Source organism: Callorhinus ursinus, unplaced genomic scaffold (assembly GCF_003265705.2).
Source record: "Callorhinus ursinus isolate GAN/ISIS: 27379988/994484 unplaced genomic scaffold, GSC_fseal_2.0 scaffold25, whole genome shotgun sequence".
NCBI classification, from domain to species: Eukaryota; Metazoa; Chordata; class Mammalia; order Carnivora; family Otariidae; genus Callorhinus; species Callorhinus ursinus.
Genome location: NW_027397087.1, coordinates 4,759,536 through 4,767,718, shown reverse-complemented (window position 1 = coordinate 4,767,718; position 8,183 = coordinate 4,759,536).

The following is an 8,183-nucleotide window of genomic DNA, read 5'->3' as shown; positions in this document are numbered from 1 at the left end:
ACACACACATATATACACACACACACACATATATATATATACCACATCTTCTTTATCCATTCATCTGTCGATGGACATCTTGGCTCTTTCCATAGTTTGGCTATTGTGGACATTGATGCTATAAACATCGGGGTGCACCCTTCAGATCCCTACATTTGTATCTTTGGGGTAAATACCCAGTAGTGCAATTGCTGGGTCGTATGGTAGCTCTATTTTCAACTTTTTGAGGAACCTCCATACTGTTTTCCAGAGTGGCTGCACCAGCTTGCATTCCCACCAACAGTGTAGGAGGGTTCCCCTTTCTCCGCACCCCCGCCAACATCTGTCGTTTCCTGACTTGTTAATTTTAGCCATTCTGACTGGTGGGAGGTGGTATCTCATTGAGGTTTTGACTTGGATTTCCCTGATGCCGAGGGATGTTGAGCAGTTTTTCATGTGTCTGTTGGCCATTTGGATGTCCTCTTTGGAAAAATGTCTGTTCATGTCTTCTGCAGTGTTGTTTTTATGTCTCATGCTACTTTTGAAAATCCCACGCTGTTGCTCATATTAGCATATGATTGCAGAGGCTGGAGTCAGTCAAGTCTTAACTGCCTTTTGTAGAAGTTTGTCCATCTTTTTTGGGCAATGGGGAGCTTTGAAGATGGATGATAATGTATTATTTTTTTATTATTCTTTGTTCTGCTTCTGTTTTTAATCTAGTAATGGCACAAGAATAAGCTTTTGAAGGAGGGATTGAAGTCAGGGCAGCAAGTCTGACGATCATTGCAATAGTATAGATCAGCAGTAATGACATTATGAATTAGGTATTAACAGGAATGAAAAATCAAAATGATTATCCCTCTTTTGCAGATGAAAACACTGAGGAATTGAAAAGAAAAGTTTCAGATGTATGCAGGGTTTCTCCGGCATTATCATAAGCAATGACAGCTAGCAAATACTAACCCTAGCTAAACAAATACTCCGAAGCATGCAAGATCCTTAGCTTGGGCACCCCTACCAGCCTACGTCCCAGGCCACAGACCTTTAACTCCAGAAACTATTCACCGCGATGCACTCTGTTCTCTGTGCCATTCCACAGATCGAGCCTTCTGTCATGGAATCCTTTCATCCCAGAGAACACTTCTTGCTCAGTCCTCCACAACTCAGTTCACTTCTAAAGAGCTCCCCTGGGCCACTGTCCCATCTGTTATTATGAGTGCATCTATCATAACATTAATCACATTGCACTAACATTTTATATATCTGTCCCGCCTAGAAGCCAAAAGCTCAATTGTGACCATCTTCACGTCCTTCTAGCCTCACATGTTTTAAGGACCCCATATAATTTACTGAATGAAGGTATGGAACTTCTACATCATTAATAATCATAGATTATTTGATTCTGTGATACAGAGGCATAGCAAGTAAAGAAGATGTCTAACCCACTGGTTTTCTAGTCTCTAAAATGACATGGCAAGGGTATAGTTGGGCCAAAATGTATTTCTGAATTAAAGTTTTAAACCTAGAAAGGCTGTATGCAAAGGGATAGAAAGAAAACCTGGCTTCTTCTATGTTCAATCATTCAAATGCTTTTCGTTTCTAGAATTCTGCTTCTCCACCCCCCACCTTGTTGCCCCCTTTATTCACCTCTACCCTGTCCCACGCCTCAGACTGATTACCTTATCCCCACCTCACCTGACACCTTATTTCTTCCTTGCCTAGGCTGTCCCATGACCTAATTAGGCAGCTGAGCACACAGCACCGCTGCTGCCTCGGCCTCACAGTAGGGGTCTCTGGAAAAACCCAGTTCCTTCCCCTGGATGGAGACTGCAGCAGTCCTGGATGGAAGGGCATTTTGTTGCTAACATGATTAATAATATGTTGGGAGGTGGGAAGGGAGAGTGTGGGGGAGTGCCTTTCCTGGAAAGTTTTTCCCTCTTCATTGCTTACATCATATCTACTTTAATCAGACAAACAAGGATATGCAAAATTGAGATGCGAAATGATTCAGACATTTTTGACAAAGCACCATGCAGAGTAGACAAAAGAATATATTTAAAGGGAAATATACACATTTCAGACCAAGTTTCATGTGTTCTTTACAGATTTCCCATTGTCCCCTCAGAGAACAAATATGGATCATGCATAGCAAACAAGGTGCCTTGGTTTCCGACGGTCAGAAGATACAAGGAATCCGTGATTACTTAAGTTTATTAGGCCTTCTAGAGAGAGCACTAATAATATATTATTGATTTTTAAGCTTGGAAGTAAAGGTTGAGTATACATTTTACTTGATTCAGTTTATGCCAAGCTCCTAACTTTGCAAATGAACAATATTGAGTCACAATCCAAAATATGAACAAAAATTTGAGAGGGAAAACAAGAATGGGATAAGTTTGTTTCAAATTCCATAAGCTTTGGAAAGAAGAAGTTTTATAAATAACGTGAGCAAGCTCATCATCCAGAATCTAGGCAACTGTGATTTGTGTAGGTTAGTATGACGATTAAGACCTTGCTCTCTGGAGTTAGAACTAACTGATGAAAACCTGTGGTCTTTCTTTTGCTAGCTTTTTGAACTTAGGAAAATTTCTCCACCTATACGATCATCTATTATGGGAATAATACAAGTATTTACCTTAGAAACTGGGAAGGATTAAATGAGATATATAATTAAATGAGATATATAAAAGTGTGTTAGTGGCTACATGGTAATGTATGTAGATAGAGACTGTGTAAATATTATTAGTGATACTTGACTGGCTTTTAACTCTTCTAGGAATTACATCATAGGAAAGCAGCTATTATTTCTTTTGAATAGTACTTAATATTAATTATGTATTGACTGACTTCTGCATCTACTATAAATAGTTGATTATATAGCCTAAAGGGTCAAAAGAAATCCTGTGTTCAAAACTCAATGGTATCATGTAGAAAGTTCTACTGTTTGGTGATCATGGTGGTCTGCAAATATTTTTTACTCCTCCCATATAAAAGTGGAGTCTAATTCCTCTCCTCTCGAGTGGAGGTTCACCTTAGTGACTCACTTCTATCAGTGAGCCCTGGGCCTCCATGCTGAAGACCATGTGGAAAGACCACCTAGAGACAGAAGGTGCCCAAGGAGCCCCAGGCTATTCTAGCCTCTCAGCTGTTTAAGTCCCTGCATTAACCACCATATGAATGAATGAATGAGTCTTAGGTGACTCCAGCCTCTAGCTCCCTGCCCCAGCTAATAATGAATGGAAGGGAGGGAAGCAGGATGTTGCCACCCATCCCGGCCCAAATTGCAGATTTGTGATCAAAATCAATATTGTGGTTTTAATCCACTGAGTTTTGTGGTGGTCGGTTTGCAGTAATAGTTTTTGGAAAAAAGTGACCAATTTGTGTGCATCTGTGTGTATGAAATGTTTTGCTTATTAGAAAGCTTGGTTTATTACATAGGTTCCAAATTTTGTCCAACTTGAAAATTTAACTATGTGTCTGATAGTGCTCTAAAAGAGATTGTTGAACAATTAGCACACAGCAGCACTTTCCTACAAATACATATTTAATAAACCTTAGATATAAGGTAGTATGACCTTTTTTTTTTCAATGAAACACCAAGCTCAAAGACGTCATGTAATGTTCCCCATATTTTACTACAAGATGGTACCAGCAGTTCAACTGGCTGTTGGCTTCCCTCATGCTTTGGGGAGCACCTGTTCAAGAGCATTCCCCTGGCATCTTGTAACTGCCTTGATTATTGCTCCTATTACACTGTAGTTTGATTACTGCTCTATCTTCCATTCCTACTATACTATTCTCTTCTTGACAGCAGGTACTTTTTGTTATTCATTTTTGAACACATAGAAACTGGCATGTCCTCAAGTAGTTAAATATGCATGGATAAGAGAATTTTTTGGCCACGTGTAGAATTTGGAATTTTTTTTCTGATGGATATCAGTCAGTAATTCTCAATCCAGAAAGACTGAGGTGAAGGCCATATTCCCAGCAACTCTGACTGAAGTAGCCGAGAGGGGAACCTAGGTATCTGTGAATTTTAACAGTCCCCAAGTTAAGTTTTTCAAACAGCTCTGTTGTTATAACTAGCAATTGTCCTTCCCTGGGCAAGTCATGTCCCCAGCACTGTATCTACACAGAAGCAATGGCCTAGAAGAGGTCTCTTGGAGGACAGATTTGATTCATCTTTTATCTCCATTTGTAACTCACTGTCTGAGCAGTAGCCATGTCACTGGATATTTGAGGACAGGAGCAGGAGAAGTGGCAAATTTAGTACCCAAAATGAAGCAGACCTTACTACGACCACACACCTGGATTGCTTGGTTGGTTTGAACCAACTAGAAATTGTTGGTTCGCCTAAGAACTCCGAATCAATTGTGATGCGTAAGGGAACAACCTTGTTCTAAAACAGCTTTTTATCTATAATGGTTTCCCTGGGGCTTTGTCAACTCTTGAAGTGGGTGCAAAAGAGGGAGAAATGGTAAAATTGTTGTAGGTCTTTATTTGACCCTAAAAAACACTGGTGGAGTCTGAAGGATACTATTTTAACATCCAAAGAATCCTGAACCCAGCTGTTTTCTTTATTTAAACATCCTGACTGATTTTGTATTCCCATGTGCTTTGATTTACCTGTTTGTTCATTTTTCCTTCAGCAAAATAGTCAGTTAGACCCCTCTCACATAGGAAAACAAATTAAGCCCTAGAGAAATAAATGAAATAAACATATATAGAACATAAGGTAAACATAAGAATAGAATAGCCAGAGAAACAATACGGTATAGCCGAACACGCACAGGCATGGGCGTCACATAGCTATCTTCATACCACGGAGCTGTGGTTAATTTACTTCAACTCTCTTCCCTTCAGTTTCCTCATTTGCGAAGTATCAACCCAATAGCACTCTGATTAAAACCCGTGAGGCACTCCAGTCTAATCAATAGAAAAACATCACAAAAATAATAGAGGAGCATTCTACAAAATACCTGACTTGTATGTTCCTCAAAACTGTCAAGGTCATCAAAAACAAGGAAAGACTGAGAAACTGTCATAGCTAGGAGAAGCCTAAGGAAAAATGACAAGTGAATGTAATGTGTTATCCTGGATGGGAACCTGGAACTGAAAATGGGCATTGGGTAAAAACTAAGGAAATCTGAATAAAGTAGGGGCTTTAGTTAATAACAATGGGTCAATATTGGTTCAATAATTATAACAAATGCACCATAGTAATGTAGATGTCAATAATAATGGGAGAAACTGGGTTCAGAGTATATGGGGACTCTCTGTACTATTTTTCAATTCTTCTGTGAGTCTACAGCTGTTCTAAAAATAAAGTCTATTTTTTAAAAAACCAAATGAGTAGACATTCATAAAAGCACATAGTTGATGCTCACTCCGTGAGTGTTGCATCTTCTCTTCTGGACACTGTGGACACATGGAAAAGCCATTATCTATATCCTCCTGTATCTTTTCGCCCTTCCTAATCCATCAGAAGATTCTGGGGAGAATGTGAGCCCCATCCCCATATTTTCATTTATAAGTTATCAGGGGTAAGAATGCTTACACCACTTTAAGGTTATTTTAATTATGTCTATGACATAGTTTCTGCCACATGTAGAATAATTTTTGTTGGAACCTATTAGAGTTCTTTTGGTCCAGATCCCTCCAAATAGCCTTACAAACCCATAAACCAATTCAATGTATCAGTAATTTCCCTTGTAAATTCATTTTGGCTCCTTGCAATAAACTCTGATACATTAAAAGTATTTTAAGATTAGGAACAAGATATAAGTGTTTCTAAGAAATTTTTTTTCACCAATCTGATATAAGTACAAGCTGTCCAAATGTCTTCATATGCCTGAAAGAGAAAGAATCTCTGTCTTTCTTTCTTTCTTTTCTTTCTTTTTTTTTCCCCCAGGCTTGGTTCTTTAGAAAAGTGTTTCTTCTTACTTCACTTTACAGCCTCTCTTTTATTGCACCAACAACTCACAACTCAAAGATTAAATAATTAAAGACTTGTGTTCTTAAAATATAGGGGAAGACATGAAAAATTAAAATCTTGTTGTTTTCCCAAGTTATAGGACAGATTTTAATGTATAAATCAGATAGATCCTTAAGTAAAATTTTACTTTGGCAAGTAAGAAACCTAGGCAAAATTCACTATCTGGTTTCACGACTATCTGAAATAGCTCTGGACTTGTGATGTGGAGTAGTATTTTTATCTGTATCTTCTATTTTAAGTTATTATAATATTAAGGCATAAGCTGTCTCTCCCTAAATCAGGAAAGGTATTCCTCAGTTTCTCTTTATTTTCCTCTATCAAAGAAGTTGCACCTAAAATTTAAACCAGTTCATCTTGAGTTTTGATGTAGAGAAATGTAAGGAGAGTGCTAACCCGAGGCTTGTCTAAATTCCCAGTGTGCTGGGATTCAGAATCTCACCTCTGAGGTCTTTGTCTGGCAGTGTGCCCAATGAGTCTCAGCCCAGGATTTAAGATTCCTTAGCTGCGTTAACACATTTGAAAACATTATTCTGATCAGTAGTCTGTAAGTGCCTTCATTTTCTCAAGTACAAAATGGACATAATTGAATATTTACTACATCTTAGGGAAGTATGCAGCTTTCGGAACACTGAAACATTTAAGAGGCTCAGGTGAAAGATTAAAGAATTAAGTGTACCAACCTTCTTTCTTAATTTTGATCTAAATGGGGAATATGCGGTGTGATGTAATACGGCAGGTTACATAGCATAACTTGTCATGTTGAACAGAGTATCTCAGAAAGCACTAGCTAGACCTAAACTGAACCCAATCGCCTGCTCTCTTGGCATGTAAGATTATTAGGGAGATAGGATAGGTAGTATTTTGTAACTGCCTTCCTTTCCTTTAAAACAAAACCCTCTTTCTTGTTTATTGGACTGTTCTTGACCTTCAATAATTCACTCATTCCTTTTTAAAGATAATAAGAGGAAGTGAGCATGAAAAAGAAAATAAATAAAATTCTTATTTTTGAGACTGTGAATTTACTACATATATGTAAACAATTTCCTGTATAGCCTTCAAGGGGCAAAATATTTTAAATATAAACATATAAAAATTATATGTGTATATATATATTTATCTCCCATACTGTAACCATTATTTGGTTGGCTTCAGGGCAATCTTCCTCATAGATCTTATGTTACAGAATTCAGTATCATTTTCATATAAACTTCTTCCTTTAAGGGGTTTAACAGTTCTTTGTATTTGAATTATAACTTATTTATTAAATAAAAATATTTTTTATTCTAAATTGCCTAACAGTACTGCAAAGGAGGATTGTTGAGTGGATAACTGCACCTTGTTATTTTGATATGCTTAATAAGTTATATCGATTGCAAAATTCTAAAAAAGGCAAAAGATAATCTACTCTCTGATATTGTATGTCCTTTGTTACTTCAACCATTAACATCTGTGAGCCGCTGTCAGTAATTTCTTTAATGAGATTATTGTGTTTTTCTTTTAGAAATGTAACTGTCAGGCATTTTACATTTGTCCTTACTAATAATTCCCCAGGCCTTTATTAAAGAGATTTACAGATTTCTTAAATCCACAGTCCTGCATCACCCTGATACCGACTTCCAATAAAATAATAAATTAGATTTTATTCTTTGCCTTATCCTTACAAATGAGCAAATAAAAAAATGTTTACTGAATAGGCTGTCCAAAGCCAAAATAAATCTTATGCTTCTCTTTCTCAAGCATTTTGATGGCTATAAATGAGCATCTACTTGACATTGAATAAAATGACTATTTTAGCATTATAAAATTTTTATAAAAATGAGAACTTCATAATTGGAAAAGAAGCATCATGGGTCAGGCACTTTTCAAAGAAAATGTCTAATGATAGCAAATTAATTAAGTATTTTCTCAACCACGTTCTTACTTTTGGTAGGTTTGCCTAAGAAAACATGCTAAATTGCAAAACGCTTTCTTCCAATTCCGACCCACTTGAGCAGATCCGTTTAGCTAAGTAGCTTAAGACATATGATTTAGAAATATTTTCAAACATCTTCACCATAACTACAAAATAATCAGATGTTCATCATTTAAAATGAAATGCTAAACTGTTTGGAAATAGTCTCTAAAACCAGCAAAAATCACAAGGCGGATGATTTGGCTCTCAGTGTCTTCCTCTCTACCTGCGTTCTTCCCTTTTTCTCTCCATAATGCC